This window comes from Felis catus, chromosome D1 (assembly GCF_018350175.1).
Source record: "Felis catus isolate Fca126 chromosome D1, F.catus_Fca126_mat1.0, whole genome shotgun sequence".
Taxonomy (NCBI): domain Eukaryota; kingdom Metazoa; phylum Chordata; class Mammalia; order Carnivora; family Felidae; genus Felis; species Felis catus.
In genome coordinates this window covers 86,895,513-86,912,020 of record NC_058377.1, presented here as the reverse complement: position 1 = coordinate 86,912,020, position 16,508 = coordinate 86,895,513, and the positions used below count along the sequence as shown (strand labels likewise).

General features: G+C 34.2%; 1 protein-coding gene across 3 annotated transcripts in view; it reads left to right on the top strand.

Moving 5' to 3' along the window:
• CCDC73 (coiled-coil domain containing 73) overlaps positions 1-16,508 on the top strand; it is a 175,364-nt gene that overhangs the window by 14,581 nt on the left and 144,275 nt on the right. For 2 of the 3 annotated variants that reach the window (XM_045039108.1, XM_045039107.1), the window contains exon 2: positions 1,656-1,802. The gene's annotated coding sequence lies outside the window, so the exon portion shown is untranslated. Of the gene's footprint in view, positions 1-1,655; positions 1,803-1,835; positions 2,038-16,508 lie in introns of those variants that run through there. The other variant, XM_023239733.2, reaches the window with a different exon arrangement.

Sequence of the window (16,508 nt, the reverse complement as noted above, 5' to 3'; positions counted from 1 at the left end):
AGAATCTCTCTCTTTCTCAAAAAGTAAAAAATAAAATAAAATATCCAATTCTTTCAAAATTATGTCAAAATTTTCATTACTATTAACACTTGTGCTATAAACACCTTTGTAAAAATTGTTATTCTTCCTTCTCCTGTCTCTATTTGATTATTCACCTTGGAATGTTATCTCAAAAGTGGAATTACTGGGTCGAAAGGTATGCCTAGTATGATTATTGTTCTTGTTAACATAATGATGAAGTTATTTTTAAGTGATTAACTAAACTCTTATTTTAAAATAGGCACTTCAGTTGAAGTCAGGGTGTTTCCCATTGAAGTAGATATATCTATAGAGGATATTTTAAATATATACACATTTTTAATTTTAGAGACAGAGCGTGAGTAGGCTCTATGCTCAGTGTGGAGCCCAACATGGGACTTGATCCCACAACCCTGGGATCAAGAGTCAAATGCCCAAGAGCCAAAGTCAAGAGTCAGATGCCCACCAACTGAGCTATCCAGGCACCCCTATAATGAATATTTTAGAAGAAGAGATATAACAAAAAATTCCTGAAAATTATTTTAAATCTCTCTTCTAGAAACAAGTTAAATTTTGTACTTATCAGTCATTGAAAAATTTGTATAGAATTAGAAGGGGATCAGAGGTCATTAAGTTCAACTCCTTAACCTCTCTACACCTTATTGCCTAATGTGCAAAAAGAATAATCATATATAATATGATAATTTAATAATAGGATTGTTGTGGATACTAAAAAGAGATAATATATGTAAAACACTTAGCTCATTGTCACACACAATCAAATTATCAGTAAATATCATTGTTACAGTATAGCTGTTATACTATAATATGCATACAGTGTATCAAATGGTTATATTTATTGGTATTTATATGCCAGGAATTGTGCTAGAATTTTGTATGCAGAACTGAACAAAAGTAGTTTCTGTTTTCATGGAGCTTATGTTTTAGGATATAGACAATAAATAAATATACTATATTAGATGGTGATTGTGTTAGAGAAAATAAAGTAAGGTGGGGGGGGTCAAGTATGTTGTTTGGATGTTACTTCTTTAAATAGAGTATTTGGGGAAGTTCTCCCTAATATGGTGACATATGAGCAAAGTTTGGAAGGAAGGGAGGCAGGAAAATATGTTCCAGGCAGATTTATATTTGGAAATATGGTTAACATTTTGAGGACGGGGATCGTTTCTTTCAGATTTTGGTAGCACAGCAAAGACTATATAGGAGGGCTGAAACATTTTGCGTTCTGGACTAAGTGTGATCATCTGTTTATTTAATTTTTTTGATCACAATATGTGTAGAGCTCTAGTTTTTCTCTTTATTTCGCTTAAAAAATAATCAACATTTAATTTTTGCACGAGAACACTTTCACATGATTCAACATAAAAAAGTATAAAAAAGTATTCAGCGAGGTCTCCCTCTCTTTTCTGGCCCTATCCACACAGTTCTCATTGCTCCCAACAGGTGACACATTAGATTTTTCTTTATCTTTCCAAAGATTTTTAAAAATATGTTTAGATAAGCTAATAAATATTTTAATTAAAGTAAACAAAGAAAAACCACAAACAATCAGAGAAACTTTCCAGGAGCTTGCTTTTTTTTTTTTTTTTTTTTTAAATCAATCACTTTTTGCCCAGGTGCAGAAGATGCCCCACCCACTCTCAGCTAGGGAGCTTGTCAGAGCCTGGAAACCGGAAGCACCCAAAGGCGGGAAAGGTGAACCGGAAGCCGGGAGAATTAGAGGCGGTCAGCTGAGGTAATTCAGAGCAGTCTCCAATTTGCAGGTGAGTTCTTTCGAAGCAGCCCTAATTTTTACAAACAGCGCCCATTTAAGGGTTTGACCTGCATTTCTGGCTACGTGACTTACCCCTTTTTCCCTCTGGTTGCCCTGGAAGTCTCCTGACTTGCGTTGGTGGTGTTTAGAATCTACCACCCACCCGACCGGGGAGAGGTCTTTGCCCTTGGACCTCGCAGTCTTTGTCTTGGGCTTCTTACGGCTTTTCTTGAAGCGGAATACCGGTTAGTAATGTGATTCTTGTCTGTTAAAGAAATGCGCGGGAGCCGCCTCTACGTGCGCTTTCGGTTTTGTTTGTTTTGTTTTTAAACTTAAGGTTTGCATTATGATTGAAGGTAATGTTGGCCATTCTTGTGAAAATTTTCAAACAAATGTGGTGCGTAAATTTTGCATCATTTCGAACAGTTACCAGTGCATCTCGACTTTCTTTGGCGGATGTCACTTTGTAGAATGTTTGAAGCTTCGTGCAAAAATTCTGCGGTAGTAAGCAGTTGTGGAAGTGTGTAAATCCCCAAGGAAAATTTCTCCAGTTTTCGTTATTCCTATAGTAATGTTATTCTTAACGAGGTGCCTTGCACAATCAAACTGAAATGGAATTTCCCTGGGAATAAAATGTCCTGCCAATCCCCATATGGTAAAGTATAGATTTACATTATTTATGTTACTGTTTTATCTTCCACTTACCTTTGCTTTTGGAAATAATCAGTGGCTACTCTCAAGGCATTTGTGGGAACCTTTATAATCAGTACACTCATTTAGAAAGAAAATGTGAAGGTTCCATTAAGAATCTTCCACTTAGACTGTGAGATCCTTTTACTTTTGGTTATTTGCTATTTTGCCTTAGTTGTGAATACCTATGGCTGTCTTTGTTGTGTACCTTGAAGGAAAAACTCTTCTGAAGTTTTCCAGCTTGAAAATCAGCAAACATCATGTGGGTGGAATTTATTCTACAGTCCTTAACAACTTTCTTCTCGAGCCATTTTTTTTTTTTTAGCCAGTTTTTGTGTTTATAACCCTGTCTGGTTTCAGAGTTGACTTGAAGTGGTTCTTAAATTTTTAGGAATTAGATTACCCACTCGATTTATTAAGTGTGCTAATGTAACTGGAGAGAGTATTTTAATTTTTATACTGCTTCATACCATAGTATCAGGAAGGAACCTAGTATCAGTTTTTATATCATAGTCCCACTGGGTGGCAGCATAGCGTTTTTAGTTTCTTTGACTATGGATTTCGTAATTACTGGTGCGGTCATAGTGTTTTTCTGACAGTGATAGACATCTTTCATATGCTGAAAGTTTATTACATGCCAGGCACTGGACTAGATGCCTTATGAGCATTATCTTATTTAAAACTAAAACAAACAAAAAAAACTCCCCACACTCTAAATAATATAAATATTTTCATTAGTCTCCTTGCACCATAGGAGGAAGCTGTGGGAAAGAGATTAAATAATAATCCAAGTCTGATAACTACATAGCCAATAACTAGTAGAGCCAGAATTGACAAACAGGTGCTTAAGTACTACTCTTCATGTAAATCAAATTAGGGTTGTTACGTTTGACTAAAATAGTGAAGAACTTGCAGTTAAGATGAGAAAACTGGATATTATGAAAGAGGTAAGAACTCAACATCAGTTTTATATGATGTGCCTCAAGACAGTTGGGGGTACATGGTTTCCAAAAAGAAGTATTTCCTAAATTGTGTTCCAAGGAACGCTAGTCCTGTGAGATGCTTCAGTAAAATGTTTAAATAAATTAAAAAGGTTTTTTTTTTTAACGTTTATTTATTATTGAGAGACAGAGAGAGACAGAGCATGAGCATTGGAGGGGCTGAAAGAGGAGACACAGAATCTGAAGCAGGCTTCAGGCTCTGAGCTGTTAGCACAGAGCCTGACGCAAGGGCTCGAACTCACAAACCACAGAGATTTCTTAAAGGTTCTCAAAAGTCCTGCAGTAAAAGAACCTGCTTAACTCAACATTTTTGGAACTTATAACATTCTTAAACTTTCTGATTACAGCCCACATTAAGAAATACATTTTACATACAGGCCAGTATAAATATATATATGTGTATAAATGAAATACTGAAAACAAAAGAGGCAATATTTAACCTTTAGTATGAGCAATTTACTTTTTTTTCTATTTTATTTTTTTGCTAGTCTATTAAAAATTTTTTTAATGTTTATTTTTGAGAGAGAGCACAAGTGGGAGTGGGGGTAAGGAGACAGAGAGAGAGGGAGACAGAATCTGAAGCAGGCTCCAGGCTCTGAGCTGTCAGCACAGAACCCAGTGTGGGGCTCAGACCCACCAACTGTAAGATCATGACCTGAGCTGAGGTCGGATGCTTAACCGACAGCCATCCAGCCACCCATGTGCTCCTAGTCTATTTTTAAATGATAAATATCTTTGTTGAAGATAATATTCTATCAGTCCTGGTAATAGTTGAATGAACACATTTCTTATTGGGAAATTATCCTTTATAATCAACTCAGGCTACCAGCAAAGTAAGAACATAGAACAATTTCTTGTTAGAATTGTTAGAATTTCCCAAAATACATTCTTTGGGACACGTGTTCTCCAGAATGTTAGTTTGCATTTTGAATTATCAAAAAAAAAAAGTGTTCCATAGTTAAGATAAACTTGAGAAATTGGGGTTAAACTTAAACAGGTTCTAAGTATGCTAACGGTACTGTTAATCTCTAAGATGGGGAGTTAGTATGCAGCTTTTTCCAGGTTTGACAGTGGAACCTATTTTTACAGATGTATTTTGTGGACCTTGTAGATCCACAATGATCATGTAGATAATTAAGGAAAACTGTTTTTGTTGTAATATATTTTGGGTGAGAATTGTTACTATAAATTATTCATGTAATTTTCATAACTTATTCTATTTGCCAGTATTGACGTGACAGAAGTGTGTTCAGCTTTCTTAGTTTTCTTATGACTCATGGAAACTTTCTGTTAATAATAAGAAAAGCCTTTATGAAATTGCCTGGCACTGATTAATATAAACTAAAACTTTTATTTTCAGTTTAAATTCAATGAGCAATAAATTTCCAGCCATGTTAGAATCAATCTTATTAGGATATTTTGGAACTTTACTCTTATGTTTTCGTACTTGGAAAATTTTGGAGTTTAGTAAAATTAAAGGTTTTAAGTGGTTAAGAAATATTTAAAGAATTTTCCTACATCTTATTTATAAGGTGGCCAAAATTAGTATTTATGTATTTGATACAAAGATCTCTGTTGTGTTGCTTTAGATTAGTTGAATTTATAGTACTTTTAATAGTTTATTTCATGGTTGGTTTCATATAATGATCCTTATGGAGAGAATTTCCATACTCATTTCCTTCATATGTTACAGAGCATTCATTTTTAGAATTTAACTATTTTTAATTTTCTAAAATTTATATATGAAATCCCTAATTTTTCTTTAAACAAGGAGAAATTTGGCAAAGATTTTACTGTGAATAGAAAATGTTACTCATAATAGTGTAAAATATTTTCTTTCAAGAAACTCAAAGTGTTTTAATAATTATACGTGATTTATAGTAATTTAAGAAATTATCAAGTGTTCCCAGATGCATTTCCCTCTGGAGCTTAATATACCTTCTAAAATTTCAAATACTTAATGAAAAAATACATTTATGGCAGCATTATAAATTGACATGATAAAGTGCAAATATATGTGGAACAGACAATATAAGAATGGGTCAATAAATATAATAATCAGATGCTATGGGCAACAAGTACATTTCAAGAAAGGAGAAATGGTGTAAACTGGATTCATAAGAAAAGTTTCACAAAGGAGATGAAATTTGATTTGATTTTTTTATTTAGTTTAAATTATTTTATTTCATTTGTTATTAATTTTTGTTTTAGAGAGAGTGAGTGAGTGCATGTGAGCACGAGTGGGAGAGAGGGGCAGAGAGAATCTTAAGCAGGCTCCGTGCTCAGCTCAGAGCCTGACATAGGGCTCCATCCCATGATCCATCATGACTTGAGCCTAAATCAAGGGTCAACCAGCTGACCCACCCAGGCGCCCCTGGTCTGATTTTTAAATTGCATTTAAACAGAAAAGATAGAGGAAGTCATTCTCTATGAGAGAGCAGGCTGTGAAGGTATTAATTAGTTCCAGCTTCTTAACATGGTATGAAAGACCTGAGACCTGTGTGCTTCTCATTTCTTATCTCATCTTCTCCTAGGCTTACATGTTAAACAATAATCTTAAACCATTTTTAGTTCCTCATTTAAAATGATGTTGTGTCCATCTGTGGCTTTGCTTATGTGGTTTTTTCCTCTCTAAAAACACTCTTAACCTCATTATTTGCTTTGCTAACTTCATAACTTTTAGGATTTTTTAAACTTCAACCTAGAAGTCACCACCCCCAGGAAATCTCAGACCTTCTCAAGACTTCCTTTGTTTTTCCCTTCCTATGTTAGAAGGTTTCTGCTACCATAGTGCTTTCTAAGGATCTCTACTATTGCACATGACTATATTGTATTATAATTATTTTCTTATATCTGTATCTCTCTGCTAGAGTTCCTTGAGGACAAGGGCTCTGTATGGTTTTGTTTTGTTTTGTTTTGTTTAATAATTACACTTTGAATATAGAACGGGCTCAATAAATGTTTCTTGAATGAATGAATTTTTTCCCTTTGTTTACATTAATGTTTTCAGACTTCAAGATTCTCCTTAGGTTCTGGTATTTTAACATTCATTTAATAAGACCAGGTTTACACCTGATTTTATTATGTTCTGTTTCTTTCTGGAACCTCAGTAATCTTTGTATCCTGGTCCTTTCAGTTTATTCTTCACTTGCTTTCTAAGAAAGAAAGGAATGTTGTACCTCCCCTGACCAACCAAGGCTAATCATTTATCAGTATATTTACTCTCAACTCAACTCTTAAATGTCACTTCTTCAATTATCCCCTCTCTTTTCTTATTTAATTACTTGATCTTTACTGACTTCTTTCTGTAAAATGTAAAATGTTCCAATTTCTCTCCTGTCCCCTACCTTTCCTTGATTACTTTTGACCTTAAACTGTCTTGTATCTCACTTCACACCTCATTTTGTGAAAACTGCTTATCAGTGACTTCCTACTTTCCAAATCAGTTTGTGTCAGTAAGAACTACCCTCCTATCCTTCAGCCAGATTTGATCTTCCTTTGCTCAGGGTCTATTTCAATATCCTCTTCTGAGAACTATTTCTTGAATTCCTCAATAGCCCAAAAATCTCTTCTTTATGGGGTAATTAAATCATAGTTATTACTGCTAGAAGTATTGCTAAACAGTATCTACTCCAATTTGCTGTTGCACTTATAACTATTTTGGTAATGATACATGCTATATTTACAAATTAACAAATAAAAAATTAAACTTAGTTTAGCATCTTTATAGATGAAGTAATTGAGGCTTGACTACTATGTACTTTGAATTCTTTGAACGTTTTAGAGCACCCCTTTTTTATCTGTCATGTCTAACATCATGTCTTGTATTATCATGTTTGGGGTTACACTTATTTGAATAAATGTTTTATATACTTTTCTAGACTTTGAAGGTAAAAGCCATTAACTCAATTTGTGTTACTTGCAGTTTCTTAAACAGATGTGGTAAATTATATAAGTCTTGATTCATCACTGTGTCTGTATAACATGTCTAATTTAAAAAATCCATGCGTGGACACTTTTCCATTTTCCTTCATTACACAATTGTTTTTCTGTAGGTCTTTTCTAGGTTTGTGACATATTTCTTATCACAGTTACAGGAAACACTGATCGTACATGCTACCTTATTTGACTCATGGTTTCCAAATAGTATCCTCTCCACCTTTTCCGAAGGATAGGAGTTGTCTATTCAATTCATTGCAACATGCAGTGCAGTAAATATCAAGTGCATGATTTTTGTAAATAATTGTATTAGGCAAGGTGAGGATACAGAAACGAGAGAGACTTTTCCACTAGTCAAGGAACTTACAGTATAATGACTAACGTAACCATTGCTAATACAAGGTAGAATATGAGTGTAAATGTACTCAGTTTCAATTTGGCACTGTCCTATACATAAAACACCTTTTGGTCCTTCACTTTTAGAGGGGATATGCTCTAGAAAATGTAATATTTATAATACCATTCTGTAATAAAGGGTCTTGATGCAGTTAAGGTTTCGCAATGAATGTTGTAGCAATCCAAGAGCAGATAATTAAATAGTGTTTATATATTTTTAGATCATGTTCTGACATTTTTTCTCAATCTTTTCCAATCTGTGTACACACCAGCTTGTGTATAATTAATGAATACAGTTTTTCACACAAACATTCACTTTTTTGTGACAAATGTGATCCATATTTTACATTTAAATATTAATAATTATGAAGGGGATAGGCTTATGAGACTGATTTAGCATTCAGTTCAAGTCATAAGAATGTTCCTAAGAATAAAAGGCAATATAATGAAACCAATTTAAGTGCCATTTAAGGAAAAAAGGAAACTTGGAAGTTCTAGCTCTTTAACAAGGAATTTTTGGGGGAAAATTTTTCCCATTTTAGTTACTGAAAAATCAAATTGTTTTTTATATTTGTAAAGCTGTTGTTGATGATTTTGCTTATACTCTTTGAATGTTTTAGCTAATGTCAAAGCCTACCAATTGTTATTATGTGAAATGATAGTGTGAAATTGATGCTGTTATAGTATAACAATAAGGACGTGACTCATGTATTTTATGTACACATGCATTCAACTGTAGTGACAAATGGCTTCATGCTGTGTGATTAAATGCATATTAGCGTTTGCCCTAGGCATTTGATTATTACCATCTTTACTTCATTACATTACCACACTGTATGGCCATATAATTTATAAGATAATACACACATCACTTTGTTGCTGATAGGAATTATTCTGTTTTATGGATGGTGTCCTTTAATTTTGCCTTTCATGGATTATAAAATTGGTTAATATCTGCTGAAGTGAATCACTGGAGAAGCAAATAAAGATGTTGGCCTCAGGTCACAGTGTCATTTGTGATACTGGCAAAATCTTAGAGGCTCATTTATCCCTGTACATGATTGATAACAGCATGGGTTAAATGGAGAAAGCTTTGCTTCTATTAAAGGATCATCATGAATGAAGACCTCCCACTTAAAAGTCAGGCATGATGAGAAGACAAGAGACTATCTACAGGTCAAATTAAATAACTTAAATAATTTAAGTAGAATGACAGTGTAATTTGTCCATTTTGTGTTATTACCCTGACCCCTATCAGGATTATAGGCTAACTTCCTTTCCTCTGTGAGTATTTAAGATGTAATTTTTAATAAATACTTTCACAGATATAAAAGCCTCTAGAGCTCCTAAATTGTGGTAAAATATAGATTTTTATTATGTGGTTTTAAAACTCTTTTTTTTAAAAAAAATGGCAAAATATAAAATCAGTAATATGGTGAATGCTGAGGTAATGCTTCAAACATTTTATAATTTTGGCTTTATTTTTAAGACTTCTAAATAATGAAATATTGTAAGTAACATTGTAAATATATTTATTATATTATCATATTTATTATGAATATAAATATTATAAATAATTTATTATAAATTACTATAAATAAATAAACTATAAGAATTTGTTAGTAATACTTTGAAGGTAATGTTAAAGATACAGTTAGCATTTTTTTAATGCCTTCTTTCCTATTTGAGTTTATCCAAATTGTGTTTCAAAATAGGGAAAGGCATATGCATTTTTGGAGATTGCTGTAATAAAAGATTTTGAAGTGTGAGAGTATTTTGATCTGCAGAGGGAAATGTGAATGAAACGTGAAATTAAATATTTCATGTCTCCTTTAAATAACCAAAAAGGCATGTTTTGTCCATAGTAGCATCCTCATTTCTTGTTCATTGGCTTTTGAACCCTTACTATATGCCAGGAATTAAATATATTACCTCATTTAATCCTTGCACCCTGTGAAGTATTATTACTGTTATATAGATGAGGAAACTGAAACCTAGAGAGGTCAAACAGCTAGTAAGAGAAGGCAGAATTTGAATCCACATCTTTGTGGATCCTTATAGGAATTGACAAAAATGCATGTCTTTTTCAAAAGCACATAGTAACAGAACGCCTGCATTTCTCAATTTATCAACTGTCTGTAATACTATTGTAAAAACTATTTTTGGACTCTGACCCACAATACGAAATACATTTCACATCGTGATCCAGTACACATGCATGTATTTACATTTACATATAATTAAGATGAAAGTTACCACACACAAAGATTGTGGATGTAGTCTAGTCTAATCTGTCCTGTTCTTTTCTCTTTTACCTGATAATGAACGCTGCTTGCAGCTAACCTGATTTCATCTCTCTCCAAAGGTTTACAACTGAAGTAATTCTGTAGCAACTTAAAACAATGCAATTTTTTCTTCCATTACATATACTCTTTATAGAAAGCAGAATGAAGGAGAAGAATATCACTGTGCTTTGATCACTGAAAGTTAATTACAGTTATCATTTTATGTATTTCCTTTCAGTATTTTTCTGATGGCATTTATATGGGTATAGTTTTAACCATGATGCTTATGTAATTTTGAATCCCAATTTTTATTTATTATTATTAATTTATTATTTATTTTATTTTATTTTTTAATGTTTATTCAGTATTGAGAGACAGAGAGAGACAGAGCATGAGCATGGGAGGGGCAGAAAGAGGGGGAGACACAGAATCCGAAGCAGGCTCAGGCTCTGAGCTGTCATCACAGAGCCTGACGCGGGGCTGGAACTCACAAACTGCAAGATCATGACCTGAGCCGAAGTCGGAAGCTTAACCGACTGAGCCACCCAGGTGCCCCTGAATCCCAATTTTTAAAATTTCGTATGTATTTTTATTAGTCATGTGTGTACCCAATGTAAGTAATTAAAAATTTTTACAAGATTTTTTCAGAAAAGTAGAATTTACCCTGCCATTTTCTCCTCTTCAGAGCAGCTACTGTAAACTATTTTATTCTGTGGCCATTTACTTCCACATGGCTAAATAACACACTTACCATTGCAACTTTTTGGTTTTCCAGTTTTAGACATTATCTAATGACTATCCATAATCAGAGGTGAGGATTTAACTTTTATCTTGTATTCTAACTCCTCTCCCTTCACGTATTATCTATCTTCCCCATGTAGTTATATCATAATCTTGACTATTCAATATTTATAGTTGTATTATTAAGACTGCATGAATGCTGTTCATAACTAAACCATTGTAGTATGCTATGATTTTTTTTCCTTTCCTGTACAGCACCACCCCTAACCATTGTTTTGCTTCCTCCATTGCTTACTTTTCGATGTGTTCATTACTAATTCAACCCCAGACATTTTTCATTTATGTAAAACTCTTATTAAGATTTAAAAACAGTTGGTAATCTGTTCATTTCATTCTACTGAGGAGCTTTTTACCAAAGTCTGCTAGACAACACCAATCTGGACTGGTTGCTGTGCAAGTGTCATCTTGGTATCTCACTTTACCATCCCAGACATTTGTTTCTTCTCTCTCTCACTTGGAATCCCCCGTTTCCTGGATTCTATGTCTTCCTCTTCCTTGGAGAAATCCTTAAATAGCTTCTTGAGAAAGGATGTATGGAAGGTAAATTGTTTTGGACATTGCTTGTCTGAAAATATCTTTTACCTCCACACTTAGCATGGCAATAAAATTCCAGTTTGGTAATAACTTTCCTTTATGTTTGAAGACTTAGTTTCTTTATTGTAGATTTTATTGTAGATACTGAAGACTAAATTTTCATTGTGTGGAAAAAATTTTTATTTTTTTTCTGGAAGGTTATAGGACCTTTCCCTTTTCTCCAGTGTTCCATTATTTCACCACAATATGTCTTGTGCCAGCACTTAATGAGCTCTTTGCAAACTCATATTTTTTTGGTTCTGAGAAAATCAATCTTGACAACTTTTCATGATTTATTCTCTAATTTCTGTATTTCTCTGTTCTCTAATTTCTGTTAGACCTTCTGAATTAATCCTCTAGTACTTTTTTCTTCAGTTCTGTATTTCTTTGACTTTTGCTCTTCTTTTTGTAAGATTTCTTCAATTTTGTCTTTATATCTACTATTTCAGTGAATCTTCCTTTTATTGTAACATCTTCCTTTTTTCATAAGTGGAATATATGATCTTTTAATGAGAATATTAAAGATGTTTCTTTAAAAATTTTTTTTTAGTGTTTGTTTATATTTCAGAGAGAGAGAGACAGAGCATGAGTGGGGGAGGGGCAGGGAGGGAGAGGGAGATACAGAATCTGAAGCAGGCTCCAGGCTCTGAGCTGTCAGCACAGAACCTGATGTGGGGCTTGAACCCAAGAGCTGTAAGATCATGACCTAAGCCGAAGTCCGAAGCTTAACCGACTGAGCCACCTAGGCACCCCGTTTCTTTTGTTTTTCTTAAGTTTATTTGGGAGGGGGCAAAAGAGGAAGGAGAAAGAGAGAATCCTAAGTAGGCTCCTGTATCTGCCTGACAGAAAACAATATTTTTTGTTTTTGTTACATTCTCAGTCTCTTGGCCCAAGGTTTATTCTTAAATTGCCAACTATTACTTTAGTGGGGGCTAAACTAAATACCTCTGTTGGACCTCCTGTCTTTTAACTGGAAGACTGAGTTCTGTTGTTGTTGTTGATTGTTCACTTTTTATAAAACATTATAACATAAACATTTTATTATTATAAACTACACAAACACGATATTGAGAGGCAATATAATGCAGTGGTAAAGATTGCAAGCCTGGAACTGGATTATTTGGTTCATATCTAGAAGGTTCCATACCTTATGTGTAACCTTGAACAAGTTACTTAATCTCTTTATGCCTCAGTTTTTTCATTTCTGAAATGGGAATACTAATAGCAAATATTTCAGAAAGTGTCCTGGAGAACTGAATGTGGTTTTAAGAGACTGTCTTGTATATCATAAGTGCTCAACAAATATTAGCTATTATTTTCATTTTATTTTATTTAAAAAATTTTTTTTAATGTTTATTTATTTTTGAGACATACACACACACACACACACACACACACACACACACACACACACACACACAGTGTGAGTGGGGGAGGGGCAGAGAGAGAGGGAGACAGAATCCAAAGCAGACTCCAGGCTCTGAGCTGTCAGCACGTGTGGCTCGAACCCACGGAGCCATGAGACCACGACCCATGCCAACATCGGACACCCAACTGACTGAGCCACCCAGGCACCCCCTATTATTTTCATTTTAAGTGGCTGCATATATTTCACCAGGTAGTGATACCTTAAATTGATTATGATTTCTTATTCCTGGACATTTAGGTTGTTTGTTTTTATTCTGTCTTGTTTTTATTAACAAGTAGTAGTAAATATGTTAATGTGAAAATTTTTCTGCATTTAGGAGTTTTTTCTTTTGAATAGATTCTCAGAAGTGAAGTATATATCTGTATAGTTTATGACTCTTGAGACATTCTAAATTGTTTTTCAAAGGATTGTTTCCATTTGTATTTCTACCAGAACTGATTGAATGCCTGTTTCACCATTCCTTTACTAGTACTAAATAGTTTTTTTTTAAACATGTGCTAATTTGATAGGTAAATATGTTATTTTAATCTACTTTTTTTTTTAGATTACTAGCATGTAAAGAAAAAAACAATCAGTTTTATCATGTATTTTAGCCCATTTAGAGATGTGTGGTAAGCTATTATGGAAAGCTGTTTCTATTGACCCACATAGATTCTTCCTTTTTTCTGCTAACAATACCTGATATTTCCCTATATAATCCTCACTTTCTCAGGCATGTGATGTTTGTCAGATTAACCTGGATTGACTTCACCTCCAGCTCCAGAGATGGAGCTTGTTGAACTGTGCTTCCATCAATCCCCAGCTCAGTAATTGGTTCAGGGGTGGAAAGGTAACCCATGCAGCCCCAAATTGGTAACCTCCGGACTTTTATCAGGACACAGATTCTTTTTTTCTTGGGGGAAGAAGGAACAAGGAAGTATGTAGCTTTGGTAGCTGCTTACAACTGTTTGGGTGTTATGAAGTGATAGCCTATTGAGAATGTAGCCAATATCAAGTTAACAGGCAAAAATTAACAAGGTAATAACAATCTCAGTGCTGGTTACATTGCTTGCCTGCAGCCAAACCTAATTCTAGACCATTACATCAGAAAAGCCAGCAAATTTCCTTTTCTTTTTAAATTTTTTTTTTACATTTATTTATTTTTGAGAGACAGAGTGAGACAGTGCGTGAATGGGGGAGGAGCAGACAGAGAAGGAGACCCAGAATCTGAAACAGGCTCCTGGCTCTGAGCTGTCAGCACGGAGCCTGACACGGGGCTCGAACCCACGAACCATGAGATCGTGACCTGAGTTTAAGTCAGGATGCTCAACTGGCTGAGCCACCCAGGCACCCCTCCTTTTCTTTTTACAGCCAATTTGAGTAGTGTTTTCTGTAACTGCAACTGAAGTTATTTTACTCCCTGAGTTAGCAGAAATGGTTGGAAGTGTGCTTCCTACTTTTTTCAGCCCACATCATGGAGTAATTGGAAAATGATAGCACAGTATTTGTACAGTGTAGAGGAGCATGTGGACAAAATTAATCCTGGTTCTGGGTGTTTGGCTTTCCCATGCTGTGCCCAGCCTTCTGCACAACTGAGAAGAGTAATAATTACTCTCAAACCAGTAATTTATTCATAGGACACTGTCCTAGTGCACTAGTTGGAAATCTCTGGGTTAGAACAGAATATTTATAAACTTAGGACCCTGGGATTGATTCCCATATGCTTTCCTTATTTTGCTTCTTCTACAACACTTCTGACTCTGATCATAAATTTTAAGTGTACCGAATGGGGAAACAATTAAATCTTTTTAGTCGTATGCCCTGGTTCAGATTTTGGGAATATTTGCATATTTTGGGTATTTAGCATTAATTTTCTCTGATTTTTAATGTAAAATATTAGACTAGTCACCACATTTCTCCTTTTCATTGTTGAGGCCTGATTATGGCACTCAACATTTTTTATAGTCCTTTAAATCACCATTTGATAACTTAAAACAAGGAAGCAAAAAAAAAATATTTTCCTAGATAGGACCTAAATTTCCTATCTATTTAGAAAATATTCAGTGACCAAGTAATTATGGCTTGCTTAGGTTAATTTATATCAGTGGTGCTCACATATAGTGGACTTATTAAAGCAGGATTATTGGGTCCCATCCTCAGTTCTTGATTCAATAGACCTGAGGCCCTGGAATTTTGCATTTCTGAAAGTCCTCAGGTGTTGCTGATATGGTTGATCCAGGGACCACATTTTGAGAACCAGTGATTTATTTCATTACTCTTGTTGTTTAACACTAGTGATTATTAAACAGGTAATATAACTTTCTGCTTTTAACACAGAGATACTATTCCCAAATTTATAGATATTTGGCTAATGATTTTGAGCATTGAGTATTTAAGATAAATAATGTTATGTTTAGCAATGAACTGAGTAACTAAAGTGTATTTCCAATAAATGAATAACATTTTGACATGGACTCCCCATGTAAAATAGAAGGAGTATTCTGATGAAAATAATTTAGCCTTCTCTAGTAATAAAAATCACAAATAAAAATGTAGCAAGCCTCTTTTTTTAAGTTAAAAAATATTTTTTAAGTTCATTTATTTATTTTGAGAGAGAGCATGAGTGCAAGTGCATGAGGGGCAGAGAGAGAGGGAGAGAGAGAATCACAGGCAGGCTCCTCACTACTAGTGCAGAGCCTGATGTGGGGCTTGAACTTTTGAACCACTAGATCATGATGTGAGCTGAAGTTGGATTCTTAACTAGAGTGAGGCACACAGGCACTCCAGAGTGTAGCAAGCTTCTTGAAATCAGTACCTTAAATCTCTTGAGATGTGTTAGGATGTAAATAATAGATAAGATGTATTTAAAGAAGTACAGCTTTTTGGTAAAATGTTTATAGTATTTAAAACATATTATGTATAATATTTTTAAAACTTTCAGTAGTGTAGAAATTGAAATCAGATAGTTATAGATTTTTCCTATATTCACATTTATTAATTTAACTGATTGGGGTTGTTAACTCATATAAAAATATGTTTCAAGCTTTCAACAGTGATGATCTCTTAAAATATGAGCTTATCTTTTTGGGATAAACTTGAAATTTATCATCAGATTAGGAAACTGCATCTCAGAAAAATTAGTCTTTTTCCTCCAAGGTTTCATAGTTGTCAGAGCGGTCAAGTTTTTACTTAAGTCTAGTCCTGAATACCTCAGAGAAGCAATTTAAGGATCAAGTGGAAAATACAGGTGAAATTGCTTTGTAATATGTAAGAAATTGTATAAAAATGAGCTCTTCTGATTGCCATTTAATTCACGGAGTTCTTACTTTGTGCCTAGAATTGTACTAAATGCTACAGAATAGTAAATGAAAGAAGTGTGGAATAGTTCTTGCACTTAAAAAACATCCCATTTGAAGAGGCAGATTGGACACAGATAGAACAACTGGGGACTTCTTATTAAACTTTGTGGTGTTGAATTTAAGCACACAACAGGAACTTAGAGAATGGAGGGGTCAGAATGGTTCAGAGTGGTCAGGGAAGGATTCTTGGAGAAAAGGGGTTTTGAATTGGGCATAAAACATGGACACAATTGGGGTGCCTGGGTGGCTCAGTCAGTTAGGCAT